Here is a 23,092-nt window from a genome sequence, read left to right on the forward strand (position 1 = left end):
GCCGTTGACTGAAAGCCTGAGACAGCATCTGTCATGCAGTGTTAACAAAGCAAAGTACAACCTTCTCTGCCCCACAAGGAAGAGAAGAAACCCTCAGCTGGCAGGCAGGCAACTTCACACACCCACAATGTTGTCACCTCTCTGAATCTAATTAGAAACTTACATCCAGAATAGCATGAAACAAATTAGATTTTCCCATCTGAAGATGCCACCGTTGTTTCATGTTTTAATAGCAGCAGCACAGAAGTTAGTTGTGAGATATATCCAGATACAGTGAACACCTACAGCTTGCTATATACAGGAATGCATGCAAGGGACAGCTGCTCCTGTCTGTTCTCTAAATGCCCCCATTAAAGCCAATGGCACTCTTGAATGTTGCTGGAACTCCCCAGTTCAGAAGATGGATGGACAATAGACTGCCCAAAGGAAGATCTCTAGTTTTTTTGGCTTTTTTTTTTTAAGATTTTATTTATTTATTTGACAGAGAGAGATAGCGAGTGCAAGAACCACAAGAAGGGGGAGTGGGAGAGGGAGAAGCAGACCTCCCACAGAGCAGGGAGCCCGATGTGGGGCTCGATCCCAGGACCCTGGGATCATGACCTGAGCTGAACCGAAGGCAGACGCTTAACGACAGAGCCATTCAGGTGCCCCGGAAGATCTCTGGTTTTAAGTTGGTCCTACCCTTGATTGACCAATACACATCACTAGAGAATTCACCAAACTGAATCTTGTGTTACCAGACAAAGAGGTGCCTACAGGAACCAGTTCTGATCTTAAGAGTGTTAGATTGATGAGCTTAGAAAAACAATAGCTGACTGAACAAAGTTGACAGTCATGGCAGCACGGATTCCTTTCCCTTCAGTGGTTCCTTAAAATTTCCATTCCTCAGGGAAATAGTGTGTACATATTCCAGAGTGACCTACTCTCAACCCATGGCTAGAACCAATTACACAGATATATCTTCTTTCCCAACCCTCTTTGCTAAGCTCCAATCTCACGTATGATACTTATATCAACAATCTACTGAGCACCTACTACACAAGAGTCTCTATGTAGTTGGTCAATCAACTGACTCAGTATTTATTGAGTACCTACTCTGTTCCAGACACAGTTCTAAATACTGAGATACAGAATTAAACAAAAGAGACATAGTTCCTATTCTCAAATAGGAGACAATTAGTTGGGCAGATAAACCATAAATAATTACATGTGTGATCATATTTAATTTTCAAAACAAATTTTGAGGTAATTATCTTAAACCCATTTTTACCAGTTATGAACATAAGGTTTTAAGACACACAACTAATGAATCATTGAACACTACATCAAAAACTAATGATGTACTATATGTTGTCTAATTGAACTTAATAATAAATAAATAAATACTTAAAGTCATGCAGGAGGTAGGTGGTGAGCAGGGCTTGAAATGCAAGTCACCTTAGCTTCACAGACTGCAATCCTTAATCCTGGGCTATGTGGCTTAGTGCTCAAAGATACATCACATCCAACATATGGCAGCCTAAACACACTATATCTTTTCTTCAGAACGGCCCAAAATTTCTCTCTCAGCAAATAGCAGCATCACCTATTTTGTTTTTCCAAACCATAAATCTGATAATTATCATAGGTCCTGCTTTCTTTCCCATCTCAACCATAAAATCATTTATTAAGTTTTATAGATATTTACCTGCCTAAATCTTGCATGTCCCTTCTTTTTCATTCGTACTACCATTCTGTGTTTTAAACTTTCTTTCCTTTTCCCCCTGGGTGATTGTGATGGCTCCCTTGTATCTGTGCTTTTAAATAATCCCTATCCTCCCTCCAAACAATTATCTACTGTGCTGACTGAACAAATTTCTCAAAATATAAATTGATCATGTCACACTTCTGTAGAGTCCTCACTCCCTAAACAAAAGACTTCTTTTCAGATTCTATCAACCTCTTTAGGAGCTAATGTCTGTCTGCCTTTCGCTCAGTTCCTTCCACGCCTATACTCTCTATTTCAGTCTCTCTGCAGTGGTTGTCATTCTCCAAATGCATCCTAGCCCTTCCCACTTCTGTATACATATATGCCTTGTCCTCTCTGCATGAAGGTAATATCCCCAATCTTTCTTAAGCCAGCATTTACTTGTTCTTCAAAACTCAGTTTAAGAATCAATTCCTTTAGGAAGTCACATTCTCATCTCATGTCCCAAAATTACAGCTCAACCCTTTCGGGTCTTATTTCACTTTGGGTATACATACATACCATGCATGAGTTCTGTAAAAAACACTGGAGGGGCGCCTGGGTGGCTTAGTTGTTAAGCGTCTGCCTTCGGCTCAGGTCATGATCCCAGGGTCCTGGGATCAAGTCCCGCATCAGGCTCCCTGCTCCATGGGGAGCCTGCTTCTCCCTCTCCCACTCCCCCTGCTTGCGTTCCCTCTCTCGCTGTCTCTCTCTGTCAAAATAAATTAAAAAAAAAGAAAGAAAAAGAAAAAGCACTGGAAATGTGCTTGTCTCCAATGATAAACTAAGCTTCCCCAGATCAGGCTTAATCTATCTGATTATGAGTCTTACAAGAGAACAAAGTCGGGTGCGTTTCAAAGGTTAGGTGAGCTGTAGTCAGAAAACCTATTTTCAAAGCCCACACTCTTCCACTTAATAGCTGCGACCACAACTGTCATTTAAGCTCTTCCCTGAAGTTGCCTCATCTGTTAAGAAGTAAATGATAATAATGAGAAATAAGTTGTAGAATGGTGAAATGGGAATCAACATAAGAAAGTACCTTTTTACCTATAAAATGCTATGAATGTCTTACTTTCCCATGCCCTTAAGAGTTCCTTGGGAGCAGACCCCATATTTTGATAACTTCGTATGATTTTTTTTCCCTCTTCACAGTCACACACAGCTTAGTACTGATCTGATACACAGTTCAGATTTGATAAAATACATGTTTGGGTTTTTTTTTTTAAACTAGTAATGAGAGAAGTAATCCTTTGCTTTAAAATTTGTAGAGAATTTTTTCTATAGAATTTCCCTGGAAAGGGAAAATGTAGAGAAGCATGAAAACTTAAAAACTAAACTTAGCACATTAATTAAATGCCTGGACAGTAAAAAGAGTAAGAGCACAAAAATAGTAAAAGTCAATCATATCTACTACAAGGGTGTCTTTGATGGCTGTTTTGGAGGGGGTACATTTCAAAAAGACAGCAATTTCAATTTGAGGACTCTCTTCTCAAGAGTTTGACCGGGGCAGAATTGAGAAGCAGACAGTTTGTTTTTTCAATTTTGCCTTCAAGTCTGTAGCTACTTTCACTCCTGGAAACCCTTCCTCTCATTTGGCGGTTATTGGAATCTTGCTTCTAGGTGTCTTCCTAGAACTGGCATTCCTAAAGATTTCTCATTACCTCTGACTGCCCCCTCTTACTCCCTCAGCTATGTTTCTGTCTCCATGTTATTTTTAGCAAGTTATGATACAAAAACTATTATATCCATCAACTCAAGCAAAAACATCTGTTAGGAATACCACATATGCTAGATTTTAGGAAATCTGATATGGGTAAGAGACAGTCCTTGTTTCTGGGTAGCTCAACACTGTTTTGAAGGAGTATAGACAAATTATGATATATGGTCAGATAAGTGCATTATGAAACACTGGAGGATTTAAGGAAGGCGCCACAGAAGAAATTATTTCCAGGTGGGTTTTGGAGGGGGCTTACAAGTTGTCCAATAAAGTCCATAGTGGGCAGGAAGGGAAAGAACATGTGCATTCCAGAGAGAACTGCATTATCAAAGGCCTAGAGATAGGACATAAGAGATTCATAAGATAGCTGAAAAATGAATATATTTTAAAAGCTCCTGAACTAACTGAGGATGTCTCCAGTGGTAGAACATTGGGCTACTTAAGAGAATACAATGGGGAAGTTTGGATTATGTGTATAAGGAATATATTTGGTCTAAGGGAACCCACAACATGAATTACTGCTTCAACCTGTACCCCCAGCTCTTCTTCCTCAGCCATCCGCCCAACCCTGCTCCAGCCCGGCATATGTCTCCTCTGTCCATGTGTTCCAGCACCATCCCATCACCAATCTAATAACGAGTTAACCTCATATCTGTCTCTTGCGTGTATGCAGTCTCATCCATCCTGCCCTCTCTATACTGCCTAGCAATGACTTTATAAACCTGTCAAATTGAACAGATGAGATGAAATGAACTCATTTCATTAAACACTAAGGAACAACAACAAACATATGCATTGCAATGGAATGTAACATTTATGCGTTATACTTACTAACTTTTTAAATACCCACTGACATAGGCATTATCATTCTCATGAAGCTGCAAAACAAGAAAATCTTCACATCTTGTTTCTTGTGCAATACTTAATCATATTAAAACACTATTACTTTTATTTTTTAACCTATATTCTGATGCCAATTTATTTGAAAATAGGATGCTTCTTTTTCAAATGTGTGGAACAACTTTGCATTTGTGTATGTGTGTATTTTACAGTGAAAATCATCTTTACTAGACACATTATACTAAATGATTCCTCTAGATAAATAAATAAATGCAAAATTTTTGAAATGATGATAATACATTACAAATTCCTCTGTGTCTGTTGCAGGAACAGGGAACCATCTGTGTCATGTCAACAGTGCAGGTTGTGTCTGCAGACATACAGCAGAAGAGGTTGTCCCAAAATGAATAATTTGTTGTGACCTGTCTACAGAGTTTGTTGGAGTCATAGATGCAGGAATTTCAGGGTTGAGGCTCCTCAGAGTCATCTTAAATGTCATAGGTTCTTACCTCTTCTGTAATGTGTATTTCTATGGCATTCTCTTTGCTTTACAGGAAATGTACCAGTATGTTACAATTTAATTGATGAGAAATGCCTACTTAATTTTTTTGATCATTTAGGGCTCAGACTAAGTTTAGGTTATCACTGAAAAGAGACTAATGGGCATATTAATAGGTTATAAGCCCATCAGTATTTTTCAAACTATGAGGGAAATCAAACATTTCAATCCTAAATGCATCCACTTAAATGTAATATCTACATTAATTATACTTTATGATCATCTATTTGTTGAGGCAGTTTATCTTATAGATAAATTCTTCATCAGGATCGCATTTTATTGTTTTATTTACTGCTTTATACATTTTTATTTAAAATATTCTATAATTCAATACTAGATTTTTTTAATTATCTAAATAGATGAGACATAACTTTGTTTTCAATGTAACTTACCCATGGTTTTATGGATTCATCATCATTATCCTCCTTAAAGGATATATATACACACTCTCTCAGTAAGGGCATGAAGCCCCTGTTGGTTAAGTACAGTTAACTGTTTTATTCAACTTCTAAAACCACCTGGGGAACCTCTAAATAAGCCTGTGTTTCTCTTAGGTATGGACCTATTCCCTAGGACTCTGTTGTCTACTGAGAAAGATACAGTTAGTATAGACACTAAACTTGATGAGAATCTAGGCAAATTTGGTCATTCAAATAGAATTAAATGAAACAATTGATTTGTTCTATGGTTTAGGAGCTACCCGAAATTAACCAAAATACTCCTGCCCTTTAAGTCTTCTTACATTGTGGGGGGGGAAAAAACTTATTCACAGATAAATGAAAGAAACGTGGATTCTTAAAGCTATAATGGACCTAGGAGTCCTCTAGTATAAAACAACAAGGACTCTTTATGAAAACTGTCCAATTGGTAATGAGCTCTTATTTAACCACTTTCTTTTTTTTCTCTTTAAATTTTTTTATTGTTATGTTAATCACCATACATTTGGTGAAGGAGAACTCAGTGCTTCTTGAGATGGTCAATTCCATTTGAAAAGCTCTAATTGTGAGAGAGTTCTTTATGTTCCAATCTAACTTACTGTAGTTTTCAAGACAAACTAAGTGATTTGATCTCTTTTCCATTCAGCAACTATTTACGAATAAGGATATCTATCCTTCAGAGCAAAGGTACATATCTGATAACCTCAAAATCTGTTTATTATGAATTTGTTATTTAATAAGAAAGGAATCTCTATCTCAAAATATAACATACCTTATTGTAAAGGTAGTCCAGGGACCATAAATATATTGGTTTAGTTTGAAGAAAAAAAATTAAAAATCACAGTTAAAATCTTAACACAGTTAATAAATAAATACATATAAAAAAAGCATCTCAGATCAATGGAAAGGCAGGTAATAAATGGATATGGAATATAGAGTTAGCAAAACAGAAAAGATTCAATGTGGTTCTTATAGTATCATATACCAAATAGATTGAATTTTAACTAAGTACCTAAAGGTAAACAGTAAAATTTAGTCAAACAATAAAAAAATACTGCCTATTAAATATCTTCTAGATAAGAATTTTCTTAATCTAGAAGAGGAAAAATCTCAAAGGAAGGTGTCTACAGATTCAAAGGAATAAAAAATATAAGTTTTTGCATGTAAAAACAAAAACTAGAATTAAAAGCCAAAGAAAGTAGGAAAAACAGTGGCAGCAAATAGGATAGACCAAAGGTCAACCTCTTTATTATATAGAAAAGTTCTTAAAATTAATAGAAGAAAACATATCTCAAAAGACAAATGGACAAATGAACATACTTTCCAAAAGCAGAAATACAAATAAGAAACAATTATGTGGGAAATGTTCATCCATACAAATAATCAGACACAAATCAAAATAAGAACAGAAAACACATCTATTAGCAATAATTAAACATTATAAAATTTAAGCTGGGTAGAGCCTTTTTTGTACATTAGCATAATCCTTTTGAATTTGTGTTTGGCATGATGTATCAAAACAATAAATATATGGGCGCCTGGGTGGCTCAGTCTTTGGGCGTCTGCCTTCGGCTCAGGTCGTGATCCCAGGGTCCTGGGATCGGGTCCCACATCAGGCTCCCTGCTCGGCAGGAGGCCTGCTTCTCCCTCTCCCACTCCCCCTGCTTGTGTTCCCTCTCTCGCTGTCTCTGTCTCTGTCAAGTGAATAAATAAAGTCTTTAAAAAAAAATAAATATATGCATGTAATGAGGTAACAACTCTGTTTTGAGATTTTTTTCCTCAGGAAACAATCTAAATATGGAGAAAAGTGATATTCATTGATGCCCATCACAGTATTATTTATATTAGTCAAAGCAATTTAAAATAATGCAAAATAAAGTAGATAAAGTAGTATTAAAAATAATTATAAATGAGTGGGTTATTATGTTGTGTACTAGAGTAATTATAACTAATAAAACATAAGGAAATGAGAACATCAATCATGCAGATAGACAATGGAGCATTCTAAGTAGTAGATCAATGAGTGCACAGTGCTGACCTAAGAACAAGCCTGGTATATCCATGGAAGAGAACAAACATTATTTTTTTTTAAAGATTTTATTTATTTATTTGAGAGAGAGAATGAGAGACAGAGAGCATGAGAAGGAAGAGGGTCAGAGGGAGAAACAGACTCCCCGCGGAGCAGGGAGCCCAATGTGGGACTCGATCCCGGGACTCCAGGATCATGACCCGAGCCGAAGGCAGTCGCTTAACCAACTGAGCCACCCAGGTGCCCGAGAACAAACATTACTGTGCTGGCATCCTGAGAGCCAGGGAAGAATGTAAGAAAAGAAGCAGGAGAGGCTACACATGGGCAGAGGTGGGAAAAGGAGATCCTGAAGAGTCTTAATGAACAGTCCTGTTAATTAGGGACTGTTATCCTGAGTGAGGGGCTAGCAATTAGAGGGTTTTGAAAAGTCATGTGGTCTAATTTAGACATTAAAAATTTTTCTCTGCTCAAGGGTGAGGCAGAGTGCGGTGACAATGGAGACATTTGAACAACTTGGTGACAGATGATGATGACCTCAATGAAGGTAGTAGCATTAGGGATGGTGAGAATTGGGCAAATCATGGATATTTTGAAGATAGAATAATGGTAGGAATCTGAGAAAAAAGAGCAGGGAGGATGGTACCAAGTTTCTTTGTGGGTTTATGAACAGAAAAGATGATAAAAGTTTACATTTGTCATCAAAAATTAATGATGTATTGTATGGTGACTAACATAACAATAAAATTTAAAAAAATTTTTTAAAAAGTTTACATTTGTGACTTAAAAAATAATATTCTTAGAAAACTTGATTAGAAAGGACCTCCCTTAACCCGCTAAATGTTATCCCCATTATAATTAGAGCAAATATCAGACTTCACAGTGAAATACTGAGAGCCTTCCCTTTATAAGAGGACTAGAAATGAATTCTATCATCAACATTTCTACTCGACATTTAGCTAGGAGGTCTTTATCACACAGCAGAGCAAAAAAGATAAATAAATAGACTCAAGATTGGATGGAGGAGCAAAACTCTCACTGTTCAGTGATGGTATCTGTATTTCATGATTGCAATCTGTATCATCAAAAGAATACACAAGTAAATTATTAGAATTTATAAAAGAGATTAGCAGGATGACCAGAGGAAAAAAGTATAAACACCTATTGCTTTTGTATAAACCATCAAAAACTAGTTAAAATATGAAATTTTAAAAAATATACCATTTATAATGTAATCAGAAATGCAAACTTCCTCCGATATATCTACAAATATAGATAATACTTCTGAAAATAAAATTATAAAATTTAATTGAGAGGCATTAAAGAAGACCTAAATAGATATGCCATGTTTGTGACAGGAAAACCTGGAATATTGAAAAATGTCATTTTTCTCCATATTATTTTATGGATTCAATGCTATCCTAAACAAAATTCTTATTTTTTTTGGGTTAAACTTGACGGCCTTATTCTTTATTGTATAAAACAGCAAAAAAGGTCTAAATAGCCAAGACATTCATGAAGAAGAAGAACAAAGTGGAATGCATTGCACTAACATATATCAAGGCTTTTTATAAAAATACAATAATTGTTACAGTGTGATGATAGTCCTGGGCTAGACAAATAGACAAAAAGAAACATAATAGGAAGCCAGGAAATTGATCCACACATATAGAGACATAATATATGACAGAAGTGGCATTGCAGATTAGTAGGAAAAGGCAGCCTTTTCTATAAATGTTCTGGGAAATTATGCATACACATGGAAGAAGAATGAAATTAAATATTTACTTCACACTTTACCTAAAAACGAGTTCCATGTGGACTCAAGACCTAAATGTGAAAGGCCCATGAGAATTGCAACAGTCATTAAGTGTGGTGCCTGTATTACAAAAAAATGTGTCCTCAGAAATTAGCCAACAGACTACCTACCACCAATCAAGAGCCCAAGAAATTTCTCAAACCCAGATAGAGCTAAGCAGATCAGTTAATAAAAGCAACGGAGGAAGTTCCTCACAAGGTTTTGAAAATACGGCCCAAGGCAAAGTGTGCCCAAGGGATTTGTGAAGAGACTTTTAGACCTTGTTTTGAGGCGTACTTATTGAGGCAGAGCTAATGCTCATTTTCTCCCTATGAAATCTTTTCTACAGATTTACAGTGTAAATTTAAAAGGAGAGAGAACACAAACAGTAGTGTTTGTCATCACAAAACAAATTTCCACCAAGAATTAGAGGTTTCAAATGTGATCCGAAAACCAAAACACTCCCCTAAAATATCCTACTTTTTGGGATACAAAGTAAACAACGTTTGGAGCTCAGAGAAATCAGTGCTGAGGCCCACTGAGACTCATCCCATAGACCAGTCAGTGAGAGGCCCAAAGGACCTCTGTGGAACACACAATTTCTCAGTGAAGTCTTTTTGACAGTGGCAGTGAGGAAGTCTTGAGTGGATCTCAGTGGGACTTCCTAGAAGTTCCCCAGGTTTGGTGAATACCCCAAAACATCATCAGACCACTTGTTAAAAAAGAAAAGCTAAATTTACTAGAGTCACTGCCGTAAGGGAAAACCCCACCTTAGCAGTGTATCAGCAGTGATTCAAAAGGTGGGAGTCAGAAGAGGGATATTTATAAGATCTTGGGGTCTTGGCACAAGTAGTTTAAGGTGAGGCTTTGAAGTCAAGGAACTAACTGGATTTTGCAAAGTCTGTGATATCATATTTCCAGCTTAATAAACATAGTAAATTGATAATCTACAGTTGTCTCGGGCAGTTATCGCATAGAAATTTTTGCATAAATTTTCTGAAGCAAGCAGTGGTGTCATTCATCGGTTCACAGTTTTATTTTTCCTGAGCAAAGATTTTCTGGAACAAACAACTAAATCATGTTGACATGACACTTAGTTCTTAGTCCTAATAGCTATGCCTGATGCAACTATAGTTCTTATCTCCAAATACTAAAAAGGAATATGGGACTGTTTATGTAATGTTCCAAAGGAAACAAAATAATTACACAGCTTACAGGTTCATATGTAGGTGGCAGAATTACTCAGAACAATAAAGAATTAGTTAGAAAAACAAAGAAACCAGGGTAGTGGTTACCGCTGGGATGAATTGGAAGGTGTTGACCTAAAAGGGGTGCCCTGAGGGACGCCTGGGTGGCTCAGTCGGTTAAGCATCTGCCTTTGGCTCAGGTCATGATCCCAGAGTCCTGAGATCAAGTCCCACATCGGGCTCCTTGCTTTAGCGGGGAGCCTGCTTCTCCCTCTGCCTGCCATTCCCCCTGCTTGTGCGCGCTCTCTCTCGTTCTCCCTCTCCTACGAATAAATAAATAAAATCTTTTAAAAATAAAAATAAAAAAATAAAAGAGACACTTGAAAAGTTTCTAGAGTTCTGACAATATTCAATTTCATGCCCTTGGTGGTTAATTATACTAATATCTGCTTTATAACAATTCTTTAAACTGTATTTATATGTAACACACTCTGCTGAATGAATGCTATCCTAACAATTTTAAATTCATTAAAATGCATGTTCTAAATTCAAAGCTATATCCTTAAACTTGATGTGATGTCTGAATTTCAGTTGTAACTCCCATCTCTTCTGTTCTTTTGTAACTGAATGACCTTGATAATGTTACGTACCTTTCTCCTCTTCATTTTCCATAAAAAAGTGAATAATAATATTATCACTTTTGTGAAGATTAAATAAAATGTGTAACACTTAAATGCTACTTGTTTTGTCATTACATTGTTAATAATAATGACAATGATATCCCTTCACATTTCTAGGTAACCCTCCCATATTCTGTATATTGATACATAGAGTTCTGAAAACATTTCTTTCTTTCTTCTCACTTATTTTCACTTTTGAATTACTAAAGGTTTCTCCTGTGTATGACTGGAAGTAATTTATCTCTGAGAATTACTTTCTGAGAATTAATTATTTGTTCTTCTACCTTACTAGCTGGTCCGTCTCAGATCCCTCTACTGGTTCCTGCTCATATATCCTCAACTTCTTGATATTGAAGCATCATAAGACTCAGTGTTTGAGCCTCTTCTCTTTTATATCAAGATTAGCTTATCCAGTCTCCTGGCTTTAAATATTATATATTTAATATATAATATTTATATTATATATTTATATCTCAGTCCTGGACCTTCCATTTGCTAAGGCCCCAAATCTTGGAGTTATAATTAACTTCTCTCATTTTTTTTCATATCCCACATTAGATCTATCAGCAAATATTTCCATTACTGACTTCAAAATATATCCAGAATCCAAGTGCATCTCACCACCTCCACTATCCCCTTAGTGAAATCACAGTTTTCTCTCGCTCAGGTATTTTAATAGTACCCTAACTGGCCTCTGGTTTCACATCACTCTATTTCAATTTATTCCTAACACAATGGCCAGATGGATTCTGTGGTATGTATCATCAAGACATGAGGTCACGTTTTTCCTTCTGCTTAAAACCCTTCCCAAACTTCCCATTTTACTCAAATGTAAGGTCAAAGCTTTTCAATTACATATAATCACGACCTAATTTATAACTGCACCTCCTTACACACGCACAAACATACACACACACAGAGCACTGCCCAACCCCCCCCCGATTTATTTTTCTTCAGGATCTGCTCCTCACCCTCCAACCTTACCTCTCTAAACCCATCCCCCATTTGTTCCCCTGTAGCTCACTCTGCTACAGCCACACTGCCCTTTCCACAATACCAAGGGTACCCTCCTAAGTCTCTGTAGTTTCATCTACTTGGGCTCTCTGATCTCAGGTTTGCACATAGCTCATCCCCTCACCTTCTTTAGTCTTTGTTCAAACACCCCCTTCTCAACCAGACCTTCTTCAACTGCCCGATTTGTAATTGCAATTCCCTCCAACCCACATTCCCAGCACTTCTCATCCCCCTTTTCTGATTAAATTTTCTCCAGACTCTATTTAATGTATTATACTGTTTTATACAATATAATTTAGTTATTTTTATAAATGTCTATTTACACACACACATTAAGAGTGTAGGGATTTTCACTTTTGTTCACTGCTATTTCCTGAGAATATAGAACGCTGCCTGGTACGTATTAGGCATCAATAAGTGTTTGTTGAATGAATGAAAATATCTAACATCTCTCACTGTGTATGACGTCTCAGTTTTATCTGGAAGCATATATATTTATATAGATATAGACAGATATAACATAGTTGAGACAAATCCCATCTTACTTAAAATATGTAGTTACATTATCTGGCACTATGAATATCATTTGCTATTTATGTCCCATGTCCTTTTTCTACCAGAGTACCATAGTTAAACTGGAAGGAGAGAGGGAAATATCTGCCATGCATTCCTGTCATTCAAGTTGAGTTCGCATCTTTCCAATCCTTAAAATATCTCCTAGATTTGTCCTAATGGCAACATTCATCTCGTGTCACATACAAGACTATGTGACTACTGCCAGCTTCAATGATACTTTAAATAGGTTTTCTTCCTTAAGAAATGTACAACCTCCTGGAAATTGGCCAATTCAGAGACCGGTTAAAAATAAAACAAAGATCTCCAGAATTTTTAAAAGTACTAGTGTCTTAGTCTGCTATCATAGAAGATCATGAACTGGATAGCTTACATACAACAGAAATTTGTTCCTCACAGTGTCGGAAGCTAAGGAGTCCAAAATCAGAGTGCCCCAATAGATAGGTTGTGGTGAGAGCTCTCTTCTGCTTGCAGATTGCTCGCTTCTCCCTATGCCCTCACCTGATGGAAGGGGTGAGGAGACCTCTCCAGTGGTCTCTTTTATAAGGAACTAATCCCATTCATAAGGGTTCCATTCTCATGACCTAACCATCTATCAAAGGCCGCACCTTCTAAAACCATCATGTTGGAGGTTAGGATTTCGACATATGAATTAGCGGGTGGAGCAAACCTTCAGTCTACAGCAAGAGTTTATTAACTTCCTGGATAAAGGGAAATTTCAGGGGCTTTGAAGTGTTAGAAGGAGAGAGTTCATGGTAGTTATGCCAATTAAGGAGTGAAAATTTGCATTCCAGTCACGACTCCAATGAGTTTATCTGTTTAAACACAGTTAATTAAAACAGGTTCCACTGTTCATTGTTCAGGAAAGTCTTCATTTGGGTTTAGTAAGGGTCTAGAATCATAAAGTCTCTCAAAGTTCATTGTCCTTTATCAGCTTCGGTTGATTTGAACCTGTTATGATGCAACACACATCTAGTTTTTACTGAAGCCCTAAACAAATGCAGCTGTGAGCAAAAATTTTTTCTTTTATACTACATATGGCTCTCTATCTAATTTTCAGCACTGAGACAACAAACACTACATTATATATTATTCCTAAGGTTAAAATGTTTTGCCTTTTCTATTATAGAACAAATTAGTTTTTTCTCTCTAAACATGGGCTCAACTTTTTTTGGAGAAGGATAATAACTGTTCATTCATTTACTCTTTAATGAATTCTGTATGTAGTAGATGCCAGATATAATTCTTTTTACTTATTTTTTAATTAGCTGGAATTTCTTCTTATTGTCTCATTCCCTGCTGTGCTTTCTTCTATTTGTTAATTTCTTATCACTAATTGAGCTATCCTCTCTACCTTCCATTTGGTGATTTCTTTCTTGAATTATTTCCTGAACAGACATCATTACTAATGAGTTTGTATAGTGAGGGTGCTTCAACAAACCCACTCATTTTATTGAAGGAAGAGAACATTTTATTTAATAGTTATAGAGGGAAGAATATGTTTAACAGGAAAATTAACCTCTCAAACTTATATAGGCCATCAGTTATCAACATCTCTTAACAATTAGAGATTGCACAATTTTATTCATTCAACATTGACTGAGAATAAATAAGTGCCATACATTCTGCTAAATTCTAGGGACATTCAGCTAGACCTGCTTTTTTGTGGCTCTACAATCAGACAACTACAAAGAAAATTACGATGCCAAATTTCTTATTTGCTCCATTTGTTCTCCAGAATTTAGGACCAAGGCTCCTCGGACCAGATTCCTGGGACTGCTGGCTCTTCCTACTAGAATTTTTTCATTACCAGGTATTAAGGTTCAGCAATTATGGGTAGCTTCTAGTGGACCCAAAGACATCTAAAACATATATTTTTAAAAATAATATATTAGGGCGCCTGGGTGGCTCAGTTGGTTAAGCGACTGCCTTCGGCTCAGGTCATGATCCTGGAGTCCCAGGATCGAGTCCCACATCGGGCTCCCTGCTCAGCGGGGAGTCTGCTTCTCCCTCTGACCCTCCCCCCTCTCGTGCTCTCTATCTCTCATTCTCTCTCTCTCAAATAAATAAATAAAATCTTTAAAAAAAAGTTTTAAAAAAATAAAAAAAATAAAAATAATATATTAGACTTTATTTTACTAATCAGAAAATGAGAGACCTAAATTTGTGGCTATGTGTTAGCCTTGTGGCTAAACTTTAGCTTTGTGTACTACTGAAATATTATTCCTTGCCACTGAAATTTTGATCCACAGACCTGCAACATCAGTATTATCTGTGATTTTATTAGAAATGTAGACTCTGTGATGATCCCCAGACCTACTAAATCATAACACACATTTACACAAAATCCTCAGGTGATTTGTATGTACATGAAAATTTGAGAACCTGCTGTAAATCACTTTGACTTTTTGAGCCCTTCCTTGTAAGTGATTAAAGTTCTCTCCCCTATATAGTTATGTTTTTAATTTCAGTGAAAAAAAAAGGGGGGGAGGAATAAGAAAGAAATCAAATTTTGAATCCAGAGAGGCCACTATCAAGCTTTGTTAGACAAGGTAGATAAATCCTTAGATTTATCTACCTTTTAATGGAATGGTGGCAAAAATAAGTGGCAAAATTATTTAAAAGTTTTGCTACCTGTTGACATTATTAAAAATGCCTTCAGAGGAATTAGAAATCATCATATACAAGAATAATGTAACCTGCCAGTCGGGAGCCTTTTGAACACTTGCAACTAATTGATGTTCACCCCTCCAGGCATCAAATGCAATTACCGTTTTACTTGGGGCACAATTTAACTTGAATTTGACATATTGAACAGAGAGAGAATCATAAACAGTAAAGGCATGAAGCAGTGCACTTCAAAGGAGAGCATCTTTCATTCAGTACTAGAGTGCACAGGACACTGGCCCAGTGACATGAGGCCTGAATCACACTGCTAATCTGTCACAGAGGTGAAATAAATGAACCTGAAATCCTATAAAACCATAGTTAAGTAAGTGTGTGATGTGAGGAAGTAGCTTACAAATGAAATTAGTCCTGGCACCATACTGAACAAAATAAAACAAAACAAAACAAAAAAATGAAGGTCTTATTTATTAGTGTTATTTCTTAACCCCAAGAAAAATAATTTGGGGGCTGTGTTTTATCAACTGCATACTTGGATTCTGGCTCTTTCTAACTAGAGTTTGTTAATTGCCCAGGGTTGTGGCTTAGTAATTATGAAGATGGTGCATCTGAAAATGCTTGTAGGGGTGCCAAGGTGGCTCAGTTGGTAAGTGTCTGACTCTTGATTTTGGCTGAGGTCATAATCTCAGGGTACTGAGATCAAGCCCTACATCAGGCTCTGCACTGAGCGTGGAACCTGCCTCAGATTCTCTTCTCTCTCTCTCTCTCCCCCTCTGTCCCTCCCCTGCTCACTCTCTCTCTTGAAAAAAAAATGCTTTGTAGCAGACAGAAATGGATTAATCTGACATATGACTCATTATTAGGCATAAGTATTTTTTATTTCAAAATTGCACTTAATTTCTCTGTAAAATAAGTCTCATTATTGTAGAAAATATAGCTCAAACTATGCAAACGTCAAGCAAATCTGTTATTGACTCTTCCATTCTCCAGCATGTCCCCACAATAAGATTTCCTATGTTCACTCAATAGAATGTATTGTGTTTTTATGCTGCATCCAGTTGTCTCAAAACACAAATAAGATTATTTATATGACACATAAATCACTTCCATCCACAAATCTCTACTTTTGAATGCTTAGGAAACTGTGATTTAAAGTTCTCCCTGCTCTGTTTTTAGAAAAATGAGCAAAAAAATATACATGTAATATTCTAGTCACTGTCTCCAAACTCTAAAATGAATTTACTGAAGCACAGTGTATTGAAGTTATATGGAGACATTTGAAAAGTATGGGATTAGTTATTGTTATGCTTTTACAAAATATTCTCACAGAATTTGTTTTGTGGCTTTTTATGTGAATACACACACATATGTATGTGTGTATCTGAATACAAATATAACAGCCAAAACTTTCGTCTTGCTAACTCCAGGTAGCGTTAGTTGCATTTAGTGTGGCAGAGATTGGCTACTTGTTCAATGACTCAATTCCCTTTTCTCCTTGGCACATCCTAGAGTTCTTTTTTTAGAGAGCATTAGAGTTAGAAATGTCTACTTAATTGAGTTCTATGCTGAGAATGTGGAGTCTCTATCAGCTTGGATTCCTGAATGACTGACTGGAGCAGAAATCCCCTCATCTACACATACTCCACACATGTACTCTCCCACATACCCACTACACATCCACCCCACCCTCACCCTGACATACAAACTGCCAACCAGAATTTATGTGGGCAAGAAGTAGACCCCCGTTACGTTCAACTGCTGAGATCTTGGAACTTACTTGGTAGTACAGCTAGCGCCACTTTCTCTGCTATAGAATAAACATGGACCTGCATACAAGCATGTGTGAATTCCAAGAAATTCTTTCTTATTAGTTGTTCTTAATTGTATTCCCCTCCTACCCCATACACATTTCTTTTTTAATCTAGAAGAAGAATGTGAACAAAAAAGGAAGAATAAGGAAGAAATAAGAGTAGTACAGAGAAAGGAGATATGTGAGTACAAAGAGGCCTGATCGTGTCCAGTGTGTAGCTAAGGGTCGTCTGTATGTCCCAAACCTTAGTAAGCTCTGTTTATTACTAGACTCTTAAAGACCATCCTCTGTTGCTAATACTCATATACTGCTCTCACCTCTACCCTCATCTGTCTGGTCTGGCTAGCTGCTCAACAAATCTGTTTCTCCTACAACATATCAACAGGACAACCTGCTCAAGTGTAGCTTAGCCTTCAGAAGGGCTGTTGCTCTACTCTCTACACCCTGTTAATAACATTTGTCTTGATTACAGTAATAATTCTGTGAAAAAAATAAAGTTCAGTAGATTTTAAGACTCTTAGATCTCATTCTCCCTTCTCCCTTAAAGACAGTTGGTTTTTCTAGGCCTCTGATTATGATAGCATAGTGATTCAAACAATTATTTGGAGCTGGTTAATTCCTGGTACTATCCTTGGCATTGGGGACATAGGGAAATAAGGCACATCCATCCATGAGAAACTTTCAGTCTTTTACAAGCAGTCAAGTACATAAACAATTCCCTCCAGTACAACATGATGAGCTCCATAACGGAGGTGTCTGTGGAAACTCGGATGGGGATAAAAAGTGATTCTGGAAGAAGAATCAAGGAAAACTACAGGAGGTGATATTTGTACGAAGCCTTTTAAAATGGGAAGAATTTACAAAGCAGAGAAGGGAGTGGAAGTGTGTCCTGGAAATATGGAAGATCGTGAGAAAAGGACCAAGATACACTTTCATCAACAAAGAATACATATTGCTAGGGGGACAGGATTTGAATTTGCTTTGAAAAAGATTTCATGGCAAGTATGTCTTGGCATTGGCTGGCATGTTAAGAAAGCTCTGTAAGAATCGGGTGCATGCTACGGATATGTGTCTTAGACTATAACATAGCAAGATAGGTAATGAGAGACAGAGGAAGAGGGTCAATTAGAAGTCGATTTGAACAAACCAGAAAATGATGATTGTACCAATGGAGTCAGTGAGGAGTACACAGAGATTATTTATGATACCGATTAGACAGGATGTGGTTACAACTTAAATATAAAAAGAGTTAAAGACGGCTAAATCTTTACCCAAGGTAGAAAATTAGGGAAACACTACCAGAGTGGATGAAGCCATGGGAAATGATATGGTGAAAAGAGAAGGTCAACCAAATGTTCACAAGGTGATTTAGAGTCAAAGAAGCAAAACCATCAGCATTCAATATTACTGAAGTTAGGTGACAAGAATATCTAAAAAGGGAAAGGATGAACAGCATTGCTTCACATGATGTCAAGAGAACAAATACCATCTATGATAAAGTAGAATTATGTCTAAGGTTAAAGTAAATTATTAATAGACTTTAGAAGGGGCTAGGAGATTTCCTTTATATGTAGATATATTTTTATATTTAATTTCCAGATAAAATTGCTACTTTTTTGTCTAATGCAGAAACAAAATTTATAGTATAAAACTACATATAGAGGAGGAGGAGCCTGTTATACTAAAGACTTAAATAACCCCAATAGTTTCCTATCTATGCCTAAAACCACATCTAAGACGGAAGAAAATATTCCCCAAATGCCATATCAGTTGTTCCTAAGTAATCCTTACTTTCTGCCTTCAAACCTTTGAGACCACAAAAAAGTTAAAATAATTTTTCTGTGTTCTATCATGAATATCTTCATTAAATTACTGAACCATCCAATTATTTCAACCAGACATCAAGGTAATGCTATACTGAAGTACATTATAAATACAATGGAACAGAAAAGAATTAAAAATCTTTTAAACATGTCAAGGAGTAATGGGAAATTCCTGGCAATACATCTCAGTAAATTTGAATTTACACAAATACAAAGGTGATTAATACAAAAGTGGATCTGCAGAACATAGTAAGTAATGAATACGATTTGAGTAAAAAATGCAATTTAACAATAGAAAATTTCTCTAAAAATGAATGTAAATAATTTTAAATTACAATGGATTATATTTAGCTTGTAAGAGTTATAATGGTCATTTCTTGACCATTCCAATTTTAAACATGAGGTGGAATTGTCTCCCAAGAGCTATTTAAGAGAATAGATGTCTCTTGTTTAGGAATAGAAAACATGCATTGTAAGAATCTCTAAAATATTTTCCCATCAGATTTATCGGCTAATATAACTTTAAAGCCATTCTGTCTCTTCTCCTTCTAAACATTTCTGTTCCCAGAATACATTTAATTGCAAGTGCATGCTTATCTAAAAATAAGTTAAAAAAAAAACCTCAAAAAGAGAAAATTCTGTGTTCTTCCCTGAAGAAATTCATAATTCAGACTACATTTTGAATTTCTCTTAGATTTTTTTCCACCTGGACATTCTACTTGAGCCTCAGATTCAGTATATACCAAGCTCAATTTCTTTTCCTCAATCCTGTTCACTTTTCTGATTTCCTTAATTCTATTACTGATTCTAGGATTAAGTCATATTTGACTCCTTCTTCTCTTTACTTTCAATTTTTAATTGGTAACCAATTACCAGATCTCATTCTGATCCTCATTTTCTTCTTATAACCTGCACTTATTCAGATTCCCAAAGCATTGTCCTAGTTACCTAACTTGCCTTATTTGGACTTTCCTCATTCCAATCCACTCTAGACTTTATTGTAAGATTAATATTTTTGAAGATCAAGGGGCACCTGGGTGGCTCAATTGGTTAAGTGTCCAACTGTTTGTTTCGACTCAGATCATGATCTCAGGGTCATGAGATCGAGCCCTGCATCAGACTCCACACTCAGCATGGAGTCTGCTTGGGATTTTCTCTCTCCCTCTCCTTCTGCCTTTCCCCTGACTCTCTCTGTCTCTCTCAAATAAATAAATCTTTAAAAAAGTATTTTTGAAGCTCAATCTGATCCTATAAGTCCTTTGTTTGAAGTCTTCAATGGCTTTCCAGTGAAACGTGAACAAACCCAGATGCCTTTGCCTGGTATGCAATATTTCCCCAATTTTTTTTCCAATTTTATCCTCTTTGCTTCTTTTTATGCACCTCAGTTCCCACTAACAGCAAAATATTGTTTCCTATATATACCCTTTGACTTACTACTTCTATTGATCAGCTCATGGCTTGTGCCAATAATGCCTTTCCTGCATATCTACGATTAATCCAAATCCCATAATACCAGTTGAAATACTGTCTCCTCAAAACAGTTCTTCCTACTCTCCATCACATTCTACCCCTTTAGAAGTCTTCTCTAAATTCTCTGAATTCCAATAGCACTTTTTTTTCATTTCTAAATTACACTCATCATTTTTAAGGTTTTTTTTTTATTTACTCATTTGAGAAAGAAAGACAGAGAGAGCACACAAGCAGGGGGAGAGGCAGAGGGAGAGGGAGAAGCAGATTCCCCGCTGAGCCAGCCAGGAGCCCAATGTGGGGCTCAATCCCAGGACCTAGAGATCATGACCTGAGCCGAAGGCTGACGTCTAACCATCTGAGCCACCCAGGCACCCTACACTCATCATTTTTACCTTATCTTAGAGTTATTTGTACACATATCTCACCTATAATAATGAAAGCTCCTTTAAGACAGGGCACTTGAAGATTCATCCACTTACAATAGTGGATACCTAGTATTTCTTTATTAAATACAAAATGATGTGAAGGTAAAATGGCTTTGTCCTGCTTCCTATTTTAAAGTGGAATTTTATGTCATGTCTAGTAGCACAGGCATGGTCATGAAGCAAGGTGACACCAATATTAGCGCATTTAGGATCTTAGTAGCAGTAAGATTTATGGGAAAAAAAATGGAAGGTAATCAGAACCCCAACTTTTGAGGGGCAGTATTCCTGAAATGTGAAGTAATACCTCAGACTTTCAGAGAATGAGATTTGCAAAGTTTTGGTAGGCTAGAAGAATCCACTGTGTTCAACTTTGAGTTGTTTGACATTAAATTCTTTCCACTCTAACTATGGTAAAATAAGCTAATTTCTTCCGCAAGAGACTATAAATGCCACTTTGCACTAGCTTAGAACAGAGGTAATCAAATAAGGGCCAGAAACTTTATGATAGTCTGATAAAACTGGAATTTCTGAGTGGAACCACCCTTCCTAATACTTGAGCATTATTAGTAGAACAAGGACCTTGACGATGATGTCAAGAACAGATAGGAAGGAGGGAGCAAAAAACAAGAGCAAGCAGCAATAGCTTCCAAGGAGGATTTTAGGAATTAAAGGGATAAGAATGGGAGGTAGACAGAAAGATGTAGATTGCAGTTAAAGGAAAACTTTGGGAACCAAGATAAATAAATTCAATTCACAGGTCTACCACTTACTGACTATGGCTGTATGACCCCAAATTTCCTTAGCTATAAGGTTCAAATAAGGTAAATACGTAGTACACTAAAGTGAGAGTAATGATTTCTACTCCAAACATGTTCTAAAGATCAAATGAGATAATTACCTATATAATAACCATTATATAATCAGTGCTTAATTCATGCGAAGCTATTATTTAGGAGTCCCCATTGCAGTAATGTAGATGCAGACCTGAGTGGAGATCCTAGGTCTGTCCTCATTAGCTTCTGACTTGAGAAAAATACCAAAATCTACTTTCAGCCTCAATTTCATCATCTGTACATTGTTTGTGTGAAGATTAAATAAAATAATGTGTATTTCATGCACTTATCAATTGCCCCCTTGAAAGTTAGGTGAAATTGGCTAGAATTCCTATGTGATGTCCTATGAACAATTCAATACCTTCACCAAAACATGTACTATATTTTGGGAAAGGGGGAGAGAAAATGGGATAAGAGGGTCATATTTTACCTATACTAAAGAAGTTATGCTTTTTGTTATCTAATATTTCCCTAAAATGGGTAAAGCAAGTTTTACTCTGAGCATGTACATTTTCTTTTGCAGGTGACCCTTCTCCCTTTAGAAAAAATAAAAGGTATATTTGGATCAAAAGTTTTATGAATTAAAAAATATCTATTTCTCATCAAACACAGTCCAAGTGGAAAATATTTTACTTCAATGACCTTATTTCCTCATGTAAAAAATAAAAATGTTGAACCAATAGATGTCAGAGAGGGGCTATTTGAATTGATCAAATATTCATTCCTTAATTATTATCCACTGGGAGTTTGCTATTTCTAGGGTAGAAAGATGGAAACTTCCAAGATATAACCATGATCAGAAGCTTCATCCATCCCTGTGGGAAGCATGCCAGACTCAGTAGAATCATCCACCCTTGGGTGAAGGATAGAGAAATGGAGAGTCCAGGTGTTTGATGCCACTGGTATCATTTCCCTTTTTTTATTTTTTAAATCTCTTTGAATAAAGAAACTTAATAGTTTCTGATAACGGTATCATGGGATGGTAGCGGCTAACACTGGCATCAACTATGAATATATTATAGTTAGTCCGTAGACGATGTTCTACAACATTTTTCTCTGGCTCCTATTTCTGACTCTCCTATTTATGTTTTATCTCTGCTATGGCATTGTACTCAACTCCATTTTGTGACTTCCAAAAACCAATTGCAACCATAAAATAAAAATCAAAGGCAAACACCAAAACAAAACAAAACAAAACAAAACAAAAACAAAGAAAACAATATTTACAAAGGTTTCATGTGACTGGAAGTTCTGGAGGAGATGAAAATAGTATTACATCAGAGGAACAAAAACATATTTAAATTGATTGTTATTATTTCTTGTCCTTGCCCACTATGAGATTTAGTGATTCCATGTAACTCATTCTTCCTTTCTCGTCTTTTTTCATGATAAAAGCAAAAACATACAGACATAAACCCAGTAATGATACTACCAACAATCCTTCCCATTTCCTAATGCAGAGCAGTTTGGCTCTCCATTGCCCCTGCTGTCAACTCAGATCAGGGCTTCCCTTTACATGTCCAAAAGTTCAGCAGAAGCTTTGAAATGA

This window comes from Callorhinus ursinus, unplaced genomic scaffold (genome assembly GCF_003265705.2).
Source record: "Callorhinus ursinus isolate GAN/ISIS: 27379988/994484 unplaced genomic scaffold, GSC_fseal_2.0 scaffold14, whole genome shotgun sequence".
Taxonomy (NCBI): Eukaryota; Metazoa; Chordata; class Mammalia; order Carnivora; family Otariidae; genus Callorhinus; species Callorhinus ursinus.